Here is a 23,291-nt window from a genome sequence, read left to right as displayed (position 1 = left end):
AAAAGCGTGACGCAAACTGCGAGCCCCTGTCAGTAATGATTACTGATGGTAGACCAAAGAAACGGAATATATGTTGGATGAATAGATCAGCCAGAACAGTAGCAGTTGGTAAACCAATACAAGGAATAAATAGGGCCAATTTAGTGAAATAATCCACTACGACCCATAGGGTATCATATCCTTGATTTGGGGGGAGTTCCACCACAAAGTCCATAGATATCATGTCCCATGGTTTGGTAGGGACAGGCAGGGATTGGAGTAAGCCCACTGGTTTACCAGGAGTATTTTTACATTGGATACATACAGAACAAGAAGATACGTAGTTTATAACGTCTTTTGCCATGGATGGCCACCAGCACCACCTTTTGAGCAGGTCCAGTGTTTTCTTCTGTCCAGGATGGGCTGCAATCAAGGAATCATGGTTCCATTTGAGGGCTTTATTCCGCATTGAAGGAGTTGATAGATAAAGCACCCCCTGTGTGAATGGTAAACCGTTATGCACGTCTAGATTCATATCCTGGACTGCTTGTGGATTATTTTTTACCCACTCTTGTATTTCGGTTTTTAAGGATGGTTGAACCGAACAACCACAAATCACATGATCTGCCAACAGCTGGATCTGTACTTGTTTTTCTTCCTGCGCCTCTTTACTCATACGGGACAAAGCGTCCGACCTAACATGTTCTCGGGCAGGACGATAGGTGACCTGGAAATCGTATTGGGCAAAAAAGACATGCCATCTGGCCTGACGGGCCGTAAGGCATTTCATGGATTTGAATGCTTGGAGATTTCTATGGTCAGAGTACACCAACACCTGTTGTTTGGCCCCAAGAAGATGATGACGCCATTCTCGGAAGGCATCTTTGATAGCCAGTAGTTCCCGCTCAGTAACGGTGTAGTTCCGTTCATATGAGGTGAGTTTACGAGAGAAGAAAGCCACTGGGTGTTCCTCCTTGGTTTCTGTGCAGACTTGTGAGAGCACTGCGCCAATAGCGACACTGGATGCATCCGCTTCAACGACAAACTGGCGATCAGGATCCGGATGTTGAAGCACGGGTGCAGTGGTAAATGCTTCCTTCAGTTTTTCGAATGCTGCTTGGGCATGTTGGTTCCAACAGAAAGGTACTTTGGAACTAGTTAAAGCCGTCAAAGGAGCTACTGTTTTGGAAAAGGAATGGATGAATCTGCGATAGAAATTCGCAAAGCCCAAGAAAGACTGTAGCGACTTGACGTTATGTCGAATTGGCCAATTCAAGACGGCCTTTACCTTGGAACGACTCATTCGAGCACCTAGATTGGTAATGTCGTAACCAAGGAATTCCACTTCCTGCGAATGAAAGACACATTTTTCGGCTTTCACATAAAGGTGGTTCTCCCTAAGTCTTTGTAGGACTGTAGAAACATGTCTGACGTGTTCCGATAGAGATGAGGAGTAAATCAAAATGTCGTCCAGATAGACAACCACAAATCGGTCCATGATGTCTCTGAATATATCATTCATGAAGAATTGAAATGTGGCGGGAGCATTGCACAGACCAAAAGGCATCACCAAATATTCGTAAAGACCATACCGTGTCTTAAAAGCGGTCTTCCATTCGTCGCCTTCACGAATGCGAACCAAATTGTATGCACCTCGCAAGTCCAGTTTGGTGAAGTAACTGGAAGTGCCTAACTGATCCAACAGCACGTTTATTAGTGGTAAGGGGTATTGGTTTTTGATGGTGATATCATTAAGTGCCCTGTAATCAATGCATGGTCTGAGGTCTCCCTCTTTCTTAGGAACAAAGAATAGAGGAGATGCAGCAGGAGATTGCGAGGGTCGTATAAAGCCCGTGGCTAGCGCCTTGTCAATGTATTCCTTTAACACGACATCTTCTTTAGGTGTTAAAGAATAAACACGGCCTGTAGGAATTTTGGCACCCGGAATCAGTTCGATAGGACAGTCGTACTGTCGATGAGGAGGTAATTGTTCTGCCTGGCCTTTATCAAAGACATCAGCATAATCAGCGTATTCGCATGGTATGATATTGTCGCATTGATGTACAACGCTGATAGTAGAATCCTCCACCACAGAGGCCAATATGTGTTGTTTATTTGACACCTCCTGACTGGTAAAGCAATGTTCGTTGCAATGAGTCGAAGGATATTGGAGCGATCCCGAAACCCAGTCAACAGTAGGATTGTGAAGGGTTAACCATGCAAGACCAAGTATGATCTCGTACTGCGGAGCAGCAATAACATCGAAGACGATTTCTTCTGAATGGTTATTTGATAACGTCATCCGAACAGGTACCGTCTCCTGGGTTACCATACCAGAAGTTAACACAGATCCGTCCACGGTATTCACCGTTTCAGGTTTTTTTTTGTTTACTAGGGGTAAGGAACGGTTCTTGGCATAGGTGATGTCTATATAATTGCTGGTGGCTCCAGAATCAACCATGGCCTTGGAAACCACTTCTCGCTCATCACAATGTAACGTCACCTGAACTATTACAGGTGCATGTTTAGGAATGGTACTGGAGTCCGATGAAACACTCGACATAGGGACTCCTGCTAATGTCGAGTTTTGGCGTTTCCCGCACGTTTGACGGGTTTTTTAGGACATGTTACCAATAAATGCTCGGAAGAACCACAATACATACATAAGTGGTTTTTTCTTCGGTTCTCCCGTTCTGCATTGGACAATCGGCCTCTCACGGCGCCTATTTGCATGGGTTCAGGGTCGTTAGAGATGACTGCTGGTGTCTCTGACCGCCCCGAGACTGGCATGAAGGGCTTTTTCTCTCCCTTTCGAGCATTCCTTCGGGCGTCGATTTGTAGAACCAAATCGAGCAGCTCTGGGAAACCCGTAGGAACCACAGGAACAGTAGATAAGGCGTCTTTCAGTTCTTCAGAAAGACCCTTGTAAAAAACAGCCGTTTTCTTGCTGTCAGGCCATTGGGTTTCCGCCGTCAGTTGATTGAACCGGGCGACGTAAGACATAAGGGGTTGGCTGCCTTGTTGTAGGTTAAGCAACTCTAAATCTGTGGCTTGAGTAGAGTAACGCATGTCAAAGACTTTACTCATAGCAGTCAAGAGATCGTCACAATCGTACAACAAAGGGCTATTAGTTTCCAACAAAGGGTTAGCCCAAGCAGCAGCCGTGCCCCCTAAATGGGAAAGCACGAAGGCTGCTTTTGTGGTTAGGTCAGGAAAAGATGTAGGACGGCAAAGGAAATGGAGTCGGCACTGGTTTACAAAGGTTCTGTAGGTTTTGGGATCACCCGTGAACCTTTCTGGAGGGGCCAAGGGAAACTGAGTGGGCATAACCACGTTAATAGTCTCCTGTGGGGGTGCCGTAGTCCCAGATCCGGATGCGGTAGCCATCGGCGCTTGTGTTCCCTGAGGACTACCATGTAGGGCGTCTTGCATAACGTCCATACGGTGCCGTAACACGTCCTGTGCAGTAACCATTTCGTTTCTCAAATCGTGGATCAACTGTGTCAAAACAGTTAAAGGATCCGTACCCTCCATGGCTTCTGATTCTGTCAGAATGCACCAAAGTATCAACTGAAAAGGATACGATATTCAAAAGGATACAGGAGGTAGGGTCTTCCGGATCCCTGTTCACCCGACTTGATAGTCGTGAAGTCAACAAAGACCTTCCAAATGATACAACCCTCTGGCTGATAAAACAGGCAGAGCGATGGATCACTGGAAAGGGCGTGGGTAAGGTATAGTAATCCAGCCTAGGACAAATTAAAGTATCATGAATAACTGCTCCAACCTGAGTATGATGAGTTAGATAATGACAGGAATGATCACACTGACCTGTATCTCTGGGTAGAACAATCCAGAAGCCTCTTGATGGATTTGAATTGAAGAACAAAACGACAGGGAAGGGAAAATTAGTAAGGGAGACTTATCCCGGACGGAACGAGGCTCACGCTAGATACGGGTTGAATTCACCACAGGATAGCGTCCAAAGTTCAGTTCAAAGTCACTTCCAATAATCCTTGAAAGGCTTCCTTCCCACTTAGGGATCAATCCTTCTGTTAATGCCACAGATGCAGGAGTTAGAAGAAAATAGCGTTTGAAGACAACGTGAGCGTGTGGATTTACACGCGGGCAGGAATCGCGCAGCCTGGGCCAGCCGCGTGTGAAGACAGCGTGCGCGTGTGGATTTACACGCGGGCAGGGTTCGCGCAGCCTTGGCCAGCCGCACTTGAAGACGAAGAGCGCGTGTGGATTTTACACGCGGGCAGGATTCACGCAGCCTGGGCCGGCCGCACTTGAAGACGAAGAGCGCGTGTGGATGTTACACGCGGGCAGGATTCACGCAGCCTTGGCCAGCCGCGTATGAAGACAAAGAGCGCGTGTGGATTTTACACGCGGGCAGGATTCACGCAGCCTGGGCCGGCCGCACTTGAAGACGAAGAGCGCGTGTGGATTTTACACGCGGGCAGGATTCACGCAGCCTTGGCCAGCCGCGTATGAAGACAAAGAGCGCGTGTGGATTTTACACGCGGGCAGGATTCACGCAGCCTTGGCCAGCCGCGTATGAAGACAAAGAGCGCGTGTGGATTTTACACGCGGGCAGGATTCACGCAGCCTTGGCCAGCCGCGTATGAAGACAAAGAGCGCGTGTGGATTTTACACGCGGGCAGGATTCACGCAGCCTTGGCCAGCCGCGTGTGAAGACAAGGAGCGCGTGTGGATTATCACGCAAAGGGATAGCTCCAGGAATCAGCGTGTGGCGGAACACACGCTATCGAAGGCCCAAAAGTAGCTGTAGGAATATACCAGGATGTAGATCAGAGGTTCAGCTACACGACGCCAATAGAGACGATCAGAAGCAGCGAGTGAAGTTTCTACGCTGCTTAAATACGTGATACCGTATTTCACGTGACGAAGCAAAAGTCACGTGAAGTTAGCGACGTGAAAAGTGTAAACGTCGTTTTCCCGGTAACGTATCGAATAGCCTCCATTTGGAGTAGAACGGTCTAGCTGTTCTACGAGCGTAGCGTCCAGCATGCATGACACTGTGACTCAAGCAAAAACTGAGTCAAGGTTTCAGGTAAAAAATATAAGTACATTTATTTTAAACCATCTGTTCACAAAACACTTCACTTCTATAAATTCAAAACCACACGTAAAATACACAACACACAACCAATTCCACTTGTTCCAGCAAATTCAAGGTACGTACATTAGGATTTTACAGACAGTTGCGATACTAACGCGTACCCGCGAATAGAAATCCTCACGAAGTTAAAACACACTTTGTACTTTAGAATTTCAAACAAGGGAAAAGTGGATAAAATCACAGGCAATACTTTTGTCAAGGCAAGGGAATCGGAGGACTCATTTAAAGATACAGATTAAAGTCAATAGGCCTGCGCCAGTGTCAATGGAGCAGATGCTCAGTTGCCGAGTGTTAGGCAGAAACCTGTGCAGTTCCCTCTGGGACCACTGCAAAAGATTTAGGACTAAAGGTGTTTGGCAGTAAACCTACTTGGTAGCAGTCTGTACCACACAGATTCACTTGGTAGCTGTGGCTGAGCAGTCAGACTTCCATCAAGAAGAGTTAGGCAGTATACAGAGTATTCACAATAGGTCAAGAGACCACAGTAGAACATGTAAACACTGACCAGGGCTTGGTGTAAAAGAGATATAATTATTTATTTAAAACCACATCTAGAAAAACACACAGGCACTAATAATAAGCAATTCAAAAACACGGTCACTAAAAGATATACACTCCCTTAAAAGAATATTAGACAAGTCTTAAGTAAAGACCCACTTATTTTCAGACAGCGGTGAGCGCTTAACGTAGATGGCACTCTAATAGTTTGTTTTAACAAGGGAGAGAAGAGCAGAGAACAAGTTGAAACAGATCCCAACACTTTTATCAGAACATCACAAGAGGGAAAGGCAAAGTAAAACCGTGAAGTTAGAGTTCAATCGGCCGGATCCACTTTCAGAGGATCCAAACAAAATGTGTCCAAGGTCACATGGTTGCAGTGCACAAAAGTCTTGTAAAGGTTCAAAAAGGAGTTGGACCAAAGAAAGGGACCAGTTAGAGGGTCAAGGCGGCCAGCCCAGTCCAGAAGGTTAAGGAATTATTATTACCTTGTAGCAATCTTTAGAAAGGGAGGCCTGGCGGACACGGTACCTTAAAGTGGTGAGAACGCTCCAGCGGGGGCAGTTGTTCCTGGCAGCGGTTGCAAGTTGGTGCTTCGTCCGGGGGAAGAGAGGATCTCGTCGTGGAGGAAGACAGGAGTCCGTTGCACTGCCGGGGAAGAAACCAGCCGCGGAGTTTCTCAGGTACAAGGAACGGTCCGGTGATTCGCGGTTCAGTGGTGAGTGGCTATCCGGCTGCCGGGGTGCTTGGCACGGGCAGTTCGACCACAAACCGGGCTGGTTGCGAAGAAAGAAAGGAAAACTGGTTGTGCCCACCAGTCAGGGGAAGAAGCCTCTCCAGCCGGGCGATCTTCTCTGTTGTCAGGAAGTGGTGAGTCGGTTCTGCAGGGCTCCACCGGTGGTGTCATCGTGGTAGGTCGGCTCAGCTTCTCCCTCATCGGATTCTCAGGTCCTGTGGCGACTTCTGAAGTTCCAGTCCCCAAAGCCCTGCTTCTATGCAGAAAACCCCCATTCACTCAGCCTAGCTGTCACTCAAACATGCTAAGTGGTGAGCCAGCAGGCTCACCACTTGGGCCAATCACACAAGAGTGCCACCTGAGTTACCAAGGTAACTCGGTCCAGGGTGCCTAAACCCCCTCCCACACCCCATGTGGTACCCAGACAGAGTGGCACAACTTTTGGAGGCTTCTGTGGAGAAGCCCGCCAAAAAGTGGAACAAAGGGCTCGACTTGGGTTGGAGTCACAGAAGAGAACACAAACACCATTTTAGAATCGAGTCTTGGCAAAAAATACCAACCGGAGAATTAATATTAATTAAATAAACCGGCGGTATGTTCGAGGCTATGAGAATTAAATAATTAAAGTTGGTAGCCTCGAACAATGGGAAAATCCCATAGGAAAATATTCGCGGTCGAATATAAAAAGTAGTTTCCACTGCCACCAACCAAAACTCGATCAGGGGGGGCGGAGACGTGCCCCCTCGACTAACAGACCCCGGGGCAATCGAATTGCCCCGACCAGTACGTCCACAATATGATGGTTTGTACTGGATTATGTTAATAATTTGGGACTAGTAAAGCCAATGGTGACTTTACATGCCCTGGGAGACAGTAGTCAGTCCCAGGGTATGGAGTCTATGGTGGGGTGTCACTATGACACCCCTGTGTTACTAAACGGAGGGTGCTGTGTAACACACACAGGAAAAAACACATGAGACCCTATGGAGTAAAGGACCCCATAGCCCATAAAACACATTACCAGTCAAAGGAATACCATAAATCATGTCCAAGAGTGGGAGGAAAAGAGTCTCACTCTTGGCAGGAGGAAAAAAACAAACTCCAGAAATCCAGCAAAGCTGCTGGGGGACTCACTAGGTTAGGAAATTCAGCCTAAAGAGAGAATTCTCCCTAACACCGAGGATCACACATTGAAAAGTTCGAGATTCGAGATGCCAAGAGTACTTAGATATTATCAGATGGAAGGAAAGGTTATAAGAGGGAAGTAAGAAGGAACAATTTTTCGAGGAGGAAAAGGGTTCACCCCGATTCCAGATGGTCAGACGAAGAGAATGACCAAATGTGCACAGTACCTGATTCCGTTGGAGAAAAGCTGGTGCCACGGTAGTTGTTCCTCGTAGTTCCTGCAGACTCACGGTTCCTGCGGCTTCAGTCGTGGGGACAAGGAGGACGAAGTCTGGAGTGATCTGCACTACCCAGGGATGAGGCCAGCAGCAGCAGCGAAAAAGACAACAATGAATAAAAGGTGCGCTCCTTTAAATCAAGAGAGGGCTCTTCTGATGGCTAGCCGGACCACTACAGCACAGTAGTCATTCCGACCCAGGAGAGGATTCTCTGACTGAAGAAAGGGTGAGCTGGTTGATCCCACCAGGCTCAAGGGAAGAAGACTCTGGACTGGATCTTCTCTTGTCGTTGAAGGGTAGATGGCTCAGGACTGCAGCAGGGCTTCACCGGGACTCGGGGTTGCAGCAACCATCTTCTTGTCAGCTTCTCTTCAGGTTCTTTGCAGTTCCAGTGGCGACTCTGCCTTCTAGCCCAAGAGTCCTGCCTTTTATGCCAAAATCCCACATTCACACAGCCTGGCTGTCAATAACTCAGCAGGGGGGTTGTCCAGCCCGGACAACCACCTCAGCCAATCAACACAAAGTGCGACTTGGGTCTCCAAGGAGACCCTGTGCAGGGGGTGACTACACCCCTCCCTCACATTCAGCCCACCTAGACACCCAGACACCAAAGGAGGGCTTCTGGTCAGGAGCCCGCCAAAGGTCGGCGAACAAAGGAGGCAAACCTGGTTTGCCGCGCAATGAAAGACCCAAGAAGGATAGAAATGGCGATTAAACCTAACCAGAGCCGAAATAAAAAGTATTTGGGCAAGCGGGTTCAAAGTTCGAGGCTACTAAAATAGCCTAAAACGTTACCACGTTATATAATATAATTGCGGTAGGAAAAATAGGGTAGATACCACTGCCACCAGCCAAGTCTTTGTTAAGGGAGCAAAACAATGCTCCAAGAGGCACAGATAAAAAGGACTAAGAATTAACCTGTCCAATACTCCATATAAGATGGGGTGTACTGGATCCGTGGTAAAAGTGACTATGTAAAGTTAATGGCAACTTTACCCTCTTCTAGGGGACAGTAGTCAGCCCCAGAAAATGGAGTCGGTGGGAAGTCTGAGAGACAACCCTGTGTCACTGCACTGAAGGTGCTGTGTAACACACAAAGAGTGGGGCTACTAAAGTGGTGTACTCCAGAGTCCACAATCGCAAAAAAAAGTTGAAATACACATGGCAAAACACAGGTAAGAGTGGGGAAAAAGCTCACACTCTTACCAGGTGGAAAAAAATGAACTCCAGAAATCCAACAAAGCTGCTGAGGGACTCACTAGGTAAGGGAAATTAGCCATAGAATGAGAATTCTCCCTAACACTCTTCCCCCTCTCCCCCCAGACTAAAGGACAGGAGGATTTAATCCACTCCTGAATGGATCTCATACCTCTAGTCGGTTATAAACATCCTAGAGCGACCATCAGCATTTCGGTGGTGACTTCCTGCTCTGTGCTCAATGGAAAAATCCAACCCTTGCAGGCAGATTGACCATCTGAGTAGTTTTGGATTTTCCCCTTTCATTTGCATCAGCCATCTCAAGGGTTGGTGGTCAGTCTTAATAATAAAGGTAGAACCATACAAGTATGGCCTAAACCCCTTCAGTGACCACACAATAGCAACACATTTGCGTTCTATTGTTGCCCACCTTGTCTCAGGATCCTTTAACTTCCTGCTGATGAAACAAATGGGATGCTCCCTACCTTTCTCATCCAGCTGACTAAGGACTGCACCTATACCTACATTTGAAGCATCCAGTTTGTACAATGAAGGGTTGGTGATAGTCAGGAGCTCTTAGGACTGGAGCTTGACAAAGGGCTTTCTTTAGACCTTAAAAGGCTTGATTGCACTCCTCATTCCATCTCACCTTTTAGATTATTTGGGAGAGGAGATGACATTCAAGGGAGAAGCTATGGTCCCATAGTTCTCAATGAAGTTCCTGTAATACCCAGTGAGACCTAGGAAGGCTCTCACTTGGGTTTGAGTAGTGGGGGTGGCCCAGTTTGTACAGCTTGTACTTTGCTAGGCATTGGCCTTATTTCACCTCCTCCTACCTCATGTACAAGGGAGACCACTGTACTCTGACCAATTTGACATTTACTTACCTTTATGGTCAGATGGGCCTGTTCCAGAGCCTGCAATACATATCCTAAGTGATCAATATGTTCTTTCCATGTAGGGCTGAACACTGCAATGTCATCCAAGTATGCCATGCAGAAGTCCTCCATCCCATTCAGAACTAGATTGACCATCCTCTGAAATGTAGCAGGTGCATTTTTTAATCCAAAAGGCATCACCTTAAATTGGTAGAGGCCAGCTGGGGTGGAAAATGCAGTTTTCTTCTTGGCATGGTCTGTCAGGGCTATTAGCCAATAGCCTGATGTTAGGTCAAATGTGCTGAGGTACTTGGCTGCACCAAGTTTGTCCACCAGCTCATCTGTCCTTGGTAAAAGATGGGCATCAGTCTTAGTGACTGCATTTAGAGCTCTATAGTCCATGCATAATCTCAACTCCTTAGACCCTGCCTTTGGTACAAGCACAACTGGGCTAGACCATGGGCTAATAGAGGGCTCTATAACCCCGAGATCAAGCATCTTGTTAACCTCATTCCTTATATGGGTTCTTACATTGTCTGACATTCTGTACCCCCTGCTTTTGACAGGCAAACAGTCACCAGTGAGGATATCATGCTGGCCCCAAGGGGTCAGTCCTGGTGAAAGTGAGAACAGGGAGGCAAACGGATTTAACAGTGATTTGCACTCATCCTGTTGGTCAGATGTGAGACTGGAAGAGAGATTAACTCCTTCCACTTGTTCATCTAAAGGTAAGCCTCTGAGGAGGTCAGGCAGAGGTTCACTCTCCTCCTCCTGAGCTGAAGCTAGGAGCAAGGCCCCTATGTCGGGTCTAGAGACATAAGCCTTTAAACGGTTGGTGTGAAAGACTCTAGGATCCTCCTTAGGATTGCCTAAGCCCACCAGATAGTTCACCTCTCCAAGTTTACCCACAACTTTGAAGGGTCCTATCCATTTTTCCTGCAAGGCCCTCTGCCTGCAAGGCCCTCTGCCTTGTGGGGACCATAACAAGAACAAGCTGGTCTTCAGTAAACTCAACCATGTTAGCCTTCTGGTCATGCCAGTGTTTGACCAGAGCTTGACCAGCCTTCAAGTTATCACTTGCCTCTGCCATCATGTGTGACATTCTCCTGCGGTGTCATGATTCCTGCCCCTCATGTCCCCAGCCCTCCAAGATGTCAGGCTGGAGCCAGGCCACAATCACCTACATGGCCCTCAAGGGCCTCTCCATCCCTCCAAAGACCCACTTGGAGTCAGACTTGGTGCTTGTGGCACCAGACTCACTCACTCCCATAGGATAACATTGGGGATTGGACTTGTAGTGCATTGATGGGGACAAGATGGATGCCCCCACATATTTTGGTTCCCAGAACTGCATGTGCAGTCTAGTCTTTTGGGTGTGGTTCAGCCCAGAGACACCTGGGATACCCAGAGACTATTTAAGCCACTCCCAGGCGGAGAAACATGCTTTGTGTTTTCTGCACCTGCAGCGTGCCACTCGCCCTGTTTGGATCGGTCTCCAGTAGGCCTGCATCTTTCTTCGGCGCTCAGCTCCTGCAAGAACAAGAACACTGTTGGGAACAGCCTTACCTTGCGGCACTTCTGCCCATCATTCATCGCTTCTGTTCTGCGGGCATCTTCGGCGGTGTCATTCCCATCCCGGCACGCCGCTTCCTAAAGAAAAGGTAAAAGAACAGAAAAAAGGCATTAGTAAGCATTCAGCAAATCTTCGCTTATTTTTAAAGACTGTACGAGCTTCAAACGCTTACCTGAATCCCAGCCGCTCTGGGGGAACTCTGTCTCCGGAACTTCTCATCCATCTGCAAGAGGGAAAAGACACTCCAGGTTAGCGTGCAAACATCTAGAGGCGCAGCATACCGCGCTTACTCACCGCATTTCTTCTTCATAACCGGCATCCACACTGAAAACGTTGCAGCACCTAAAAGACACAGAAAAAGAACTCCGTTCAATACAAATACGAAAGGGTCTCATCGCGCATCGCACTCACTCACCTTCAGCGCTACTCATCTCAGCAGCACGCCACCATCCCCGGACGCCGGCCATCATGTAAAGAAGGAAAGGAACGAAGTTAGAGAACTGTTCAAAAGACTCATTATACTTACCTGTCGGACTCTTGCCAGTGAAGACCCGCATCACTCAACGCGCCCCTGCGCTGAAAGCAGGGCGGCGAGCACACTTTCAGAGAATACAAGGCCCAGTCTCCAGTCGAGTAGACTCCAGGGAAGGGTTTGAGGTCGTAAGAGGTCAGAACAGGCTGAGTGACGTCCCTGTGGATACCAGGTGAGCGTTACATCCGGAGACCTATTACATAGTCAGTCACTCTGACTGGTTTGGAGGAAGGAGAACTCTCCAACTCCTCCTTAATCGGGGCCAATGGACCTCTGACTGGATGGCCATAGAGAAGTTCAAAGGGACTGTAACCTACTCCCTACTGCAGGACTTCTCTATATGCAAAGAGAAGGCATGGCAGTAGAAGGTCAAACATTTCTTTTAAGGGGTTCTTCTAAAGCACCTATCATGCTCTTCATGGTTCTGTTAAACCTCTCTACCAACCCATTGGTTTGGAGATGGTAGGCAGTAGAGCACTTGTAGGTGACTCCACAGGTTTACCACACGGCTTGCATGCAGTGGGACATAAAATGTGATCCCCTGTCAGATATCACCTCCTTAGGAAAACCTATTCTGGTAAAAAATACCAACTTGGGCCTTAGCCACAGCCGGAGCAGTAACATTCCTCATTGGTATTGCTTCAGGATACCTAGTGGCATGATCCACTACAACCAGGATAAACCTGTTACCTGAAGGTGTGGGAGTGTCAAGAGGACCAACAATGCCAATCCCGACCCTCTCAAAAGGAACTCTCACCACTGGGAGAGGCACCACAGGTGCCACATTCTTGGCCCCACCCTTGCCAAAAGTTTGGCAAGTGTGACAGCTCCTGCAGAATGTGTCTACTTCTGAACCCATCTTTGGCCAGTAGAAGTTTGGCAAGTGTGACAGGTCCTGCAGAATTTGTCTACTTCTGAACCCATCTTTGGCCAGTAGAAGTAAAGTGAGGGCCTTTCCTTGGTTTTCTTAAAACTTAAGTGACTAGCCAAAGGTATCTCGTGGGCTAACTGCAGGGACTGGAGTCGGTTCACTAGAGGTACTACAAGTCTTGTGCTGTCTCCAGGGGTTGACTCAGTTGGTTCACTGTAGAAGAGGCCATCTTCCCAGTGCAACCTATACTTTCCAGGCTCAGTCCCATTGAGCTGGGAAGCTGCCTGTAGGCAAAAACCTTCACGAGTAGGACACTCCCTTTGTCCTCTGCTGAAGTCTGCCCTGTTGGGTCCACCTTCTGCCTGTAAAGACTGCAGCTCAGGATGGTCAACAGGGTCAAGATTTCCAACCAGAGTAAGATCTTCTTCTAGATCTGACTCCTCAGTATCTAGTTGAACCATACAGGGTTGAACTTCACACTCAGCCTCAGCTGGTGGAGGAGTCACAGATGTGACTTTGGACAATCTTGGTGATGTCCTTCTGGGCACAGGAATGCTTGCTGGTTTTTTGGTGGCAGACTTGGGTTTCCCCTTTGTCTCTTTCTGTCCTGCAATAGCAATAAGTAAGTCCTGTGGACTTGGGGTGATAGTTTCTTCTATCAAATCCCCAGGAGAGCCTCACAAGGTTCGCTCCCTTGCAGATCTTGTAAGCTCCTGCTTCCTTTTGCTGGGAGGCCTGGGGGTACTGGACACAACTCCAAGAGGTTTAAGGTCATTACCCAACAGGACTCTCCCAGGCACGTTATTTTGCACACTTACAAGTATTCTGACAGTCATGTCATTGCACTGAATGAGAGCTGGTAACTGGGGAACCATTTGCACAGGGCCTCCATCTAACTTGGTTAGGTGTTTGGGTGCCTTAGCAACATCCACCACCTTGAAAAAACATAGTTATGCTGGCTCCAGTGTATCTGTTGGCAGGGGTTTCCTGACCATTCACAAGAACATTATCTTTGTAATACTCTTCAGTATTATCTGGGATTAAGTTATAGACATCTATGTTCTGTTGTTCCCAGAGACCCAAGGATTCTAGAGAAACACTAGCTGAGACTTGCATGGGCTCATCAGCTAGTAACTGAAAATTTCCACTGGCCTTAGGTACTTCATCCACCTGGGAGAAGGCTAAGGAGACAGTGTGGACCCCTGAAGGTTTACCCTTACATCTGAGATCTCCTTTCACATGGTCAGTTGATCCAGAAACAAAGCATTTACTAAATGCTTTATTGAATGGGGGTTTGTTCTGACCTCCATCTGGTTTGGCACCAGAAGGTACACTAGCCTGATTTGATTTCCCTTGTGGCTTACCCTGGTTATGTTTGGGGCTCTCTTTTGGATTGGAATTATTGGAATTCTCTTTGTTGTCTTTCTCTGACTGCTTTCCCTCATCCTTCTGAGTTTCCCCAGAATCCTTGCAAGTAGCCCTGTTGGCAACCCACAAATCAACAGCCTTAGCTAACTTCTTCGGATCTATCTCCTTTGAATCAGCCAAGTGTGGTCCAAGCTTAGGAGAGCAGACATCAAAAATAGACTCCAACATTACAAGATTCCTCAAAACTTCATAAGAGTTCACCTTGTAACCCTTAACCCAACCATCTAAGTTTTTCAAACATTCACACACCCAGGTTGCCCAAGGGGTACCATCATGCTTTTTGAGGGTCCTAAACCTCTTAAGGTACTGCAAAGGGGTATTCCCAAATCTAGCTATTAATGATAGCTTCACACACTCATAATCCTGTTTATCCTCCTCCCCCAACTCCATTACAGCATCACTTGCAACAGGGGGAAGCCTAGAGAAAAGCCAAGGAATCAACTGATTCCCCGATATACCCTGAATCCCATGATTGTACTCAAACATTGCTAACCAATCCAAAACATCAAGTTTACTCTCATACATTCCAATCATTTCCTTTGACATTCAGGGTCTCTTAGGGCTGGAAGACCTAGAAGACTCTGGGAGAGAAACATTTTACAAAGACAATTTCTTCATTTCTTGAGCATGAGCCATCTCCATTTCTCTGAGTCTTAATTCTTTTTGTTTCATGGCAGTTTGTGCTTCAATACGTTTCACTTCTAATTCAACTCTAATTTTCTCTAGTGCAATACACTCAGGAGTGAGTGTAGGACCTGTGGGGGTCCCTGTGGACAGAGGTTGTGGTTGCTGAGCAGGCAAGTGGTTGGTAGGAACTCCTAACAAAGGGTTATCTACTTCTTCTTCAACACTCTCAGAATCAGAAACATCAGTATCCACATTTGCTGGAGGGGTAAGTCCGTCTGACCCACTCTCCAGACTTTGTTTTCCAAATAACTTAGCACCCAGTTCAGAATTATTATTTTTTTGGGTTGGTTAAATTAAATTAACCTTTCAAAACTAATTTTTACATAAGTAAAGAAGATAAAAAAAATGTATCATAGTACAATTCACATTCCATCACATTAGAAAGAAACACATTACATTTTTGGAAGAGAAAACGTAGGTGCAAAGCATCATCAAAATGATAAGTCAGACAAAACAAACAAAAAATTCAACAAAATACTTAGCTAACTGAAATCAAACATAAAACCACACACAAATTAAAAATAAAACTTGAGCATATATAAAAATTTAGTAGCTGAGAATAAAAACACTAAATAGAACTAGCTAGATAATCACACAGTGTGCAATACTGCACTTAAGAATTGCATAGTGGCTGTTCTTAACAAAATTTTAGGTGTGGCAAATAATTCATACCATAATTCATCAACAGAACGAGTTATGTAATGTGTTTGAGTTAACTTGTGGAGGATAATTTCCCTTTGTTTCTTCAAAGCCACACACAAAATTAGTATGTGTTTTAGTGTCTCTTCCATTCCACCAATTTTACAGAATCGACAATGCGATGCATCAGCTTGGATTAGATCTCTTCTTAATAAGATTTGGTTAGTTGGCCATAAGTTCATACGAAATCTTAAACTTTGATTTCTTAGTGTGACTGACGGACACTTCAATAAGTAGTCAGCTACCTGCCAACATTTTTTATGACCAAAGGATGCTCTGTCGAAGTCTCTTAATTGTGAGCATTTGTGTTGGGTAAGGTGCCAATCAAGTTGATACAATTTAAGCTTGGCTCTGGTTGGATTATTAAGCAGAAGATCTAGCGCGATGTTTGCTTCAGTCGAATTGGAGAGAACAGTAGCTCTCCAGTTTGCCGGATACAGGTGTTGAGAGCGCAATAGATAGTTTGCCAATATTGTAAGCAAATTGTTTGCAGCTAGACCCAATAAACATTTTCAAAAAAGACTTCCCTTCCAGGATACTTGCATGTGGATTGATAGTGTCTAGCTCAAATCGCAGGAGAGCATTTGGTGTTGAATTGGGAAGGTTGAGTATTGTTTTCCAAAATTGGGCTTCAATTCTATTCCAATACCATGGCTTTTGTGGGATCCAACTCTAAGCCCCATATGTGATGATGGGAATTACCTTTTGTTGATAAAATGTTAGAACATGAGCACAAGAAAATTTACCAAACTTGGCCTGAAGAACCTTGCCCTGCAAGATTAAAGTGGAGAGTTTCCCATTTATGCTACTTTGCTGAGGGTTGTTTGTAGGAGAATTGCTGAACATAACACCAAGATATTTTTATTCGTTAACTAGAACCAGTTTTTGATTTTGTAAGGACCATTCATAGTGTTTTGGTTGTTTCGGTTTGCTTTTTCTCAATTCCATAACTTGGGTTTTCTCCAGGTTGAGCGTTAAGTTGTTTTTGGCAACAAAAATTTCTAGTTGTTTAATCAAAGTCTGCAATCCACTTTGCGTCTGTGAAATGAGAACCAGGTCATCTGCATAGAGAAGCTATGCGATGGCCTGATTGCCAAGTCTTGGTGCATCATTCGTTACCTTCGAGAATTCAACTCCCAAGTCAAAAATAAACAGAGTTGAGGCAAGAATGCAGCCTTGTTTAAGACCACATTTAGTGTAGATTATTTCCCACTCAAGTTTAAGTTGACCTGCGTTGCAGTGTTGGTATGAAGCAGATTTATTAGCGAGATGAGAGAAGGTGGGCAGCCAAAGCTCAGCAATTTGTTAAGAAGTAATGGACGGTCCACAAAGTCGAATGCGACTGGAAAGTCTATAAAGGCCAGGTAAAGAGGTTGGTGTCTTGTCACATAAGCTGCTTTAATAGCGTTAAGCGTGGTGATATTAATGGCAGTGCCAAGGCCCGCAACAAAGCCAGTTTGAAAAGGACCTCAACGGTTTTCACTAGAGGCCCAGATGTTGAGATCTCTTAGAATAATTTGGCTAAAAATCTTCCCTGGTGCATCAAGAAGTGCTATTGGGCGATAGCTCGCCGGATTTGTGCGATCATCTTTTATATGTATTGGCACTATCACAGCTTGGCACCAAGATGGTGGTGTACTTTGCTTTGTTTGGATAGAGAGAAAAACAGTATGTAAGATATTTGCACACAGATCAGGATTCTGTTTTAGAATGAAGTTTGACAGGCCATCCGGGCCAGGAGTTCTAGAAGAGCTGGCCTTATTTATGTAAAAAAAGCACATCATCTTGATCATAATTGAGAGAAAAAGGAAGATTAACTGGGCCAAACGGCAATCGATCAGAACTATTGTGTGGGAGATCATAGATGTTTGTAAAATAATCGACCCAGCTTTTTTCCGATACACCATTAATTTGAGGTGATAACTGAGAGCACGTTGTGCCCGAGTTGATTAACTTCCAGATCTGAGAGGTGTCTTTACTCTGGACCACATGGAGCCACCGCTCACCATCCTTTTGATACATTTCTGCCTTGTGAGCCTGAATCCAATTTTTATAGTCAGTCTTTAACTTGCGTAAAGATGACTCACGATATTGTGGCGGAAGAAGCAGGATCTGCCTTTTTTGTTTGCGAAATAGGGACTTCCTAAGTCTGACAGATTGATCGAATACATGACTAGGACAAGTATTGTTGGATACTCTAACACCAGATATAAGGGGAGATGCAAAAAAGTGCATTTGTCATGATTTTCCGGTGGATCATATCCCTTCTCTTAGAAAAGATAATGGTTGTTCGCTAAATCAAGACCAAACGCTTCCAAAGCAAGGTGAGACCAGTGTAATCTATTCTGCTGAGGATTTATGGTCCAGTTTCTCAGCTGTTGTTGTCGAGACTGGAATTTGCCCTGGGCATGAACCATAATTTCAACCGTCAGCATCAGGTGAACACTAGATGTAGAGCGCAAAATAATGAACTTGGAAATTTTACCAAATAACATTCTGTCTACATACACAAAATCAATAGTTGCTTTATGTGATCTACTTGACCATGTGTGAGAAGGTGGGATGTCACTTTTAAATGCACCATTCAGCATTATTAAAATTCACAGTTTCTACAAAATGAGAACAATGAGTGACTCGTTCCGAATTTCCTTCTTTGGCTGGTGCAAGAAGATGAATATTCAAATCTCCAGCGAGAATGATATGCGCAATGTTAGGAGTGGCGGCAATCTCTTCCATGAGGTCCTTAAGAAAGATAGATGTTAAAATGGCCACAGGATTCCAATAAAGATTAACAATTGCAAATTTTAGAGTTTGTATCAAAATTATAGAGCATTGCATGAAGGAATTCGGAGAGGGGCAATCAGCTACGCTGGTTATGGTGGAGATGTTAGAAATGGTTGCTAGGCCAGACATTGGTCTGCCTTTTTGACCTTTCAATGCAGGGACCAGATGAACATGGTGATTATCCCAAGCTGGGGGCAACAGTAACCAGGTTTCTTGTAGAAGCACTAGAACAAAGTTTGTTGAGGAGCAGTTTGAATTATTCAATAAGTGCTTATATCCACTGGTGTTCCAACTCAAAATTGCAATTTTGTGTGTCCAAGGGCAAGACTCGTCAGATACTAATTTAGACCAAGTATAACAATCGAACTGCGCCACACACAAGATTTCTGCCACAAAGTACAGGTGTACAGTTATTTAATCAATGCCATGAACAGCCTGACACGTGTTTCGAGGGTAGCTCTTTCTCTGAGGCTGTTAAAGTACATAAAGTCAAGCATATATAAAAATGTACAGAATAGTTAAGCAAATCCATTCAAAATGCATGGGCCAGGTATTGGTGAGCAACAAGTTGTCAGCATAGTGTGATAAAAAGTATTTGGGCAAGCAGGTTTAAAGTTAGAGTCTACTAAAAAGCCTAAAACGTTACCACGTTATGTAGTATAATCCCGGTAGGAAAATTAGGGTAGATACCACTGCCACCAGCCAAGTCTTAATGTTAAGGGAGCGAAACAATGCTCCAAGAGGCACAGATAAAAAGGGCTAAGAATTAACCCTTTCCAATACTCCATATAAGATGGGGTGTACTGGATCCGTGGTAAAAGTGACTATGTAAAGTTAATGGCAACTTTACCCTTTTCTGGGGGACAGTAGTCAGCTCCAGAAAATGGAGTTGTGGGAAGTCTAAGAGACAACCCTGTGTCACTGCACTGAAGGTGCTGTGTAACACACAAAAGAGTGGGGCTACTGAAGTGGTGTACTCCAGAGTCCACAATCACAACAACTTTTGAAATACACATGGCAAAACACAAGTAAGAGTGGGGTAAAAAGCCCACACTCTTACCAGGAGGAAAAAATAAACTCCAGAAATCCAGCAAAGCTGCTGAGGGACTCACTATGTAAGGGAAATTTGCCATAGAATGAGAATTCTCCTTAACACGCTTACACGTTACTTGGATTGCGAGGGCAAACTGTTGCGCGACGTTTGTGCATAAGTACCATCATAATCCTCAACATGGACCTTGTGAGGCAGGCTGCCCTGGTCATGCAGCTCGGTAACGCATAGCAGTGGTGGGTCTTCCGATATGTAGGCTAAGCATCCAGAGTTTTCTCGCCAGCAGCAGTTCTCCTCCTTAGTTGGCATGACCTTGCACCGATTGCAGGTACATCAAGTGGACACGTCTTCCATGCGATTAGGCTCTGGCTCAGGATCCATTGATTCCTCTTCCCAACTGTCGTATGATGCACCATCATTTTCCCATCTTTCTCCATCAAGTAATTCCGCCTTGGAATACTCCGGCTCGTACTGGTAGGGCTGTATTGTTGCCATTATACAACAAAATTTAAATCAATAGTAATGCTAGTATAAGTATCTGTTTGCAGGGGCTCCATGCAACAAAGATAGCTGAACACAGCAGAAACGAGTCACAGGCTATACAAAAAATAAACAGTGAAACGATTGAAAAAGCAACTCTGATGTTGTCTGATGAGAAGCAGTCGGTTTATACTTATTAAGGAAGCAGGCGTCCTGCCATTTCCATGGAGACATAACATTAACTGGCGCACAGAGAATGTTGACACGAGACGTGCATTTGTGTTGTGAAATGGGCCGTACGCATCTAGTGAGGTCAGCTTCAGGGGCGGGTGATATGATTTAGTGCTGCAGGGGCATCCATGGATAAGATTAGCACAAGATGGCCACGCCCCGCTTGTTGATTTTGCATGTGTAAATGTGCAGAAAACTATGGTAAGGTGCATAGGAAATGTTTTTACGATTGATCACAGTTAGCTTAAAACCACATACCCGAACGCTCAGACAACATTTTTGAGCGCACTATTCCTTTACCTGCGCCTTGTCCTTATATTTGTGCATTTTGACTAGTATGTCCCGAGGTCTCGTACCTGGGTGCATCCTCTGGCTGCCCACTCTGTGTGCTCTTTCTATCCCCAGATTTCAGGCTTGCTCCCCCTCCACTAGGTTCTCAAACAGCTCCTGTATGCAAACCTCCAGATCAGGGCCATTCACTCCTTCCCCCAGGTCCTTCATCCGGGCGTTATCTCTTCTCCTCTAGTGCCCTTATTCTCTCCACTGTCTCCTTTGTTGTGCCCACTCAGGCGCCCTTGTGTCCATCTCTGTTAAGTGTTCCTCCATTTCCATTACTCGCCCTCCTAAAGATTCACTGTCTTTTCGATTGCTCGCAATGGCCCGTGAGAGATCTTCTCTAATGCTTGCCACTTTGCTTTGACTGTCTCAGTGAGCTCACCTTTGAATTTGTTCAGTGCTGCGAGCAAATCCTCCTTAGTGAGTGCCATTCCACCGTCACTCTGACTTGCTGGGTTTCCAAAGGGAGACTTTGTTTGCAACTGTCCCTTGTTGTCTGTCCTGTTCCCGCTTTCGAGGTTTAGTATTCCTCTTTTTGGTCCCATCGACTGCCTCTATTCCATTACTGCCTGCAACTCTGCGCAGATCCCCAGTACCTCCATTTCTCCTGCTGTGCCCTTCTTCCACTTGTCCAGCGCTCCCCACCTGCTTGTTATTGACCAGCCTGCTCTCCAGTTTCAAACTGTCCTGTCCTCGCTGGTTCCTGCCACACTTCCTCTCCGGCGAGGGGTCTCCCTTTGTGCACTCCCGGGTTGCTCCTCTGATGCTCTCTGAGCCTTTCTCTTGACACACCCTGGCTCGCCCCTTTGTTGTTGTGGGGCACGGGGCCCCTTCCCCTCTGCTCTCCCCCTTGCGTCTTGAGGAGTCCCTCCTCCTCTTCTGACTCCTCAGACTTCTTTGCCCCTGGCCTTGCCTCTCTCCGGGCCTTATTGGATTGTGCGTTTTTATTGGCAGACCTCCCAGTCAGTCTTCAGGCCATGTCCATCATGGGCTATATGGGGGTTGTTTGCACTGCCCCTGTGGGGTGTACTGGACAGCTCAGTGGGTGTTGCTTAGATAGGGGTAATATTTACCACACTGCCCCGTCGGGGTCTTCTTGTGCTGATTCACCTGCCAGGTGTCACGCCATGGCCCCGCCAGGTGTTTGGTTGTAGTGCTTTGCCCCTCCTGCAGGTCTTACCAGTATCCCCAGGGACCTCACCAGGCTACGTTGTGTTGGAGCCGCCGACACGGATACCTGCTAGCAGCTTTACAACTGCTCAGTTTGTCACTCCTCTTCAGCTTCTTCCTCCAAAGTATTGGATCTCCTGGGCCGCCGCGGTGAACCCTTATCTCTCCTCTGGTCCTCCCTTCCACGACCTTCCGTCCCTCTTCTGTGCTCCTCTTCTTCCCGCCGCTGGGGCTTCAGCTGCGGGGGTGGTGGCACCTCCGTGGGACTGGTTAGCTCCTTCTGCATTCTGGCTCACCGTCCCTCCTCTCCGGCCGCTCTAGCCACAAGCATGAGAGCACCTCTGTGGATCGCTTGCTATCTCCTGTGCCTGGCTTTACCGTCCCTCCTCTTCAGTGACGCAGCAACCTTTCCCTTTGTTCTTCAGTGGTGCTCCGGCTACCCTGCGCCTCTCCAGCAGGCCAGCGACGGGTTGCACACTTCACCTTCCTCTTCACACGCTGGACATCACTCCTTGATCCTCCTCCAGCATCAGCTCCCCTACAGTGGGGTCGCGTTGCTCCGCTTCCGCCTCTCCCCGTCTCTTTTGTGTCTTCCCGGCCGGTGACGTCCTCAACCGCCCACCTCTGCCTGATCTACACCGGGTGCCTCAGTCCTCTTCTGATGGAGTCTGTCTCCTGCTCTGGCAATATTTCTCACCGTCTCTGGTTATCCCTGCCTTCAGCTCTGTTTCGCTGTGCTGCAGTTAGCAGGGGCCGCCCTCCATTTTCCCTCAGAGGCCTCCTCATCCCTCTCTGCCAGTCCGCTTGCCTCACCTGCCCCCTCGCTGGCTGCAGATTCTTCCTCTGCTCCTTTTTGTTACCCGCTCTGTTCTGCTTCAGCTCATACCATTCTGATTCATGTTCACAAACGTGCCTGATGTCGGTTTTCCTCTTTATTGCATCGGGCTGGGACGGAGCTTCACCATGACACGTCCACTCAGCCCGCCATCTTGCCACGCCCTGGGTCAACCTGTTTTAAGTTAAGACATCTTTTTTTTTCACCAATTGTATGATTCATAATTATGAATACATAAAATGGGTGAATTAGCAACTAATGAGGATGCTAAATACAACAAAAAAAATCATTTAAAAGGCGAACAGCCTTTGTTACTGCCCAAAAGATCATTGTACGAGCATGAAAGGGATCTTTCTCAAGAGCATGAATTCGCTGAGGAAAATGAAGGAATGAATAGACAAAAAGACAACTATGAAGGGGCCATAGAGGAGGAATATTTACAACCCACTCCTCTGATGTTGTGTATCATAGATTGGATTAGTCCCCCAGACATCAATCAACAAAAGAGCTTAAATCGGTCATTTATGCTACAAGCATTCCAAAAAATTCCCGCTCTGAGAACTTTATCATCTAGAGATATTGAGTGGATTACGCTTCCGCCTATCAAAAACTATAGGATGGTATTCCAAGTACAATCCACGATCATCGCTGAATTGTTGTGGAAGCATAGAAGAGAACTAAAAATGATAAGACTGGAGCCGCACTTTCTACAAACTATCAATGAAGCAATTGAATTTAATGAGAAACCTCTACCGACTATAGCAGCTCAAGCGAATC

At 46.3% G+C, this 23,291-nt stretch overlaps 1 protein-coding gene across 2 annotated transcripts in view; it reads left to right on the top strand.

The window, feature by feature from the left end:
• TOPAZ1 (testis and ovary specific TOPAZ 1) overlaps positions 1–23,291 on the top strand; it is a 2,616,805-nt gene that overhangs the window by 2,222,537 nt on the left and 370,977 nt on the right. The window lies entirely within an intron of this gene.

This window comes from Ambystoma mexicanum, chromosome 2q (genome assembly GCF_040938575.1).
Source record: "Ambystoma mexicanum isolate Mex_15411 chromosome 2q, UKY_AmexF1_1, whole genome shotgun sequence".
In the NCBI taxonomy this organism is placed as follows: Eukaryota; Metazoa; Chordata; class Amphibia; order Caudata; family Ambystomatidae; genus Ambystoma; species Ambystoma mexicanum.
Note: the sequence above shows the minus strand (reverse complement) of the source record. Positions and strands in the feature narration are given on the sequence as shown.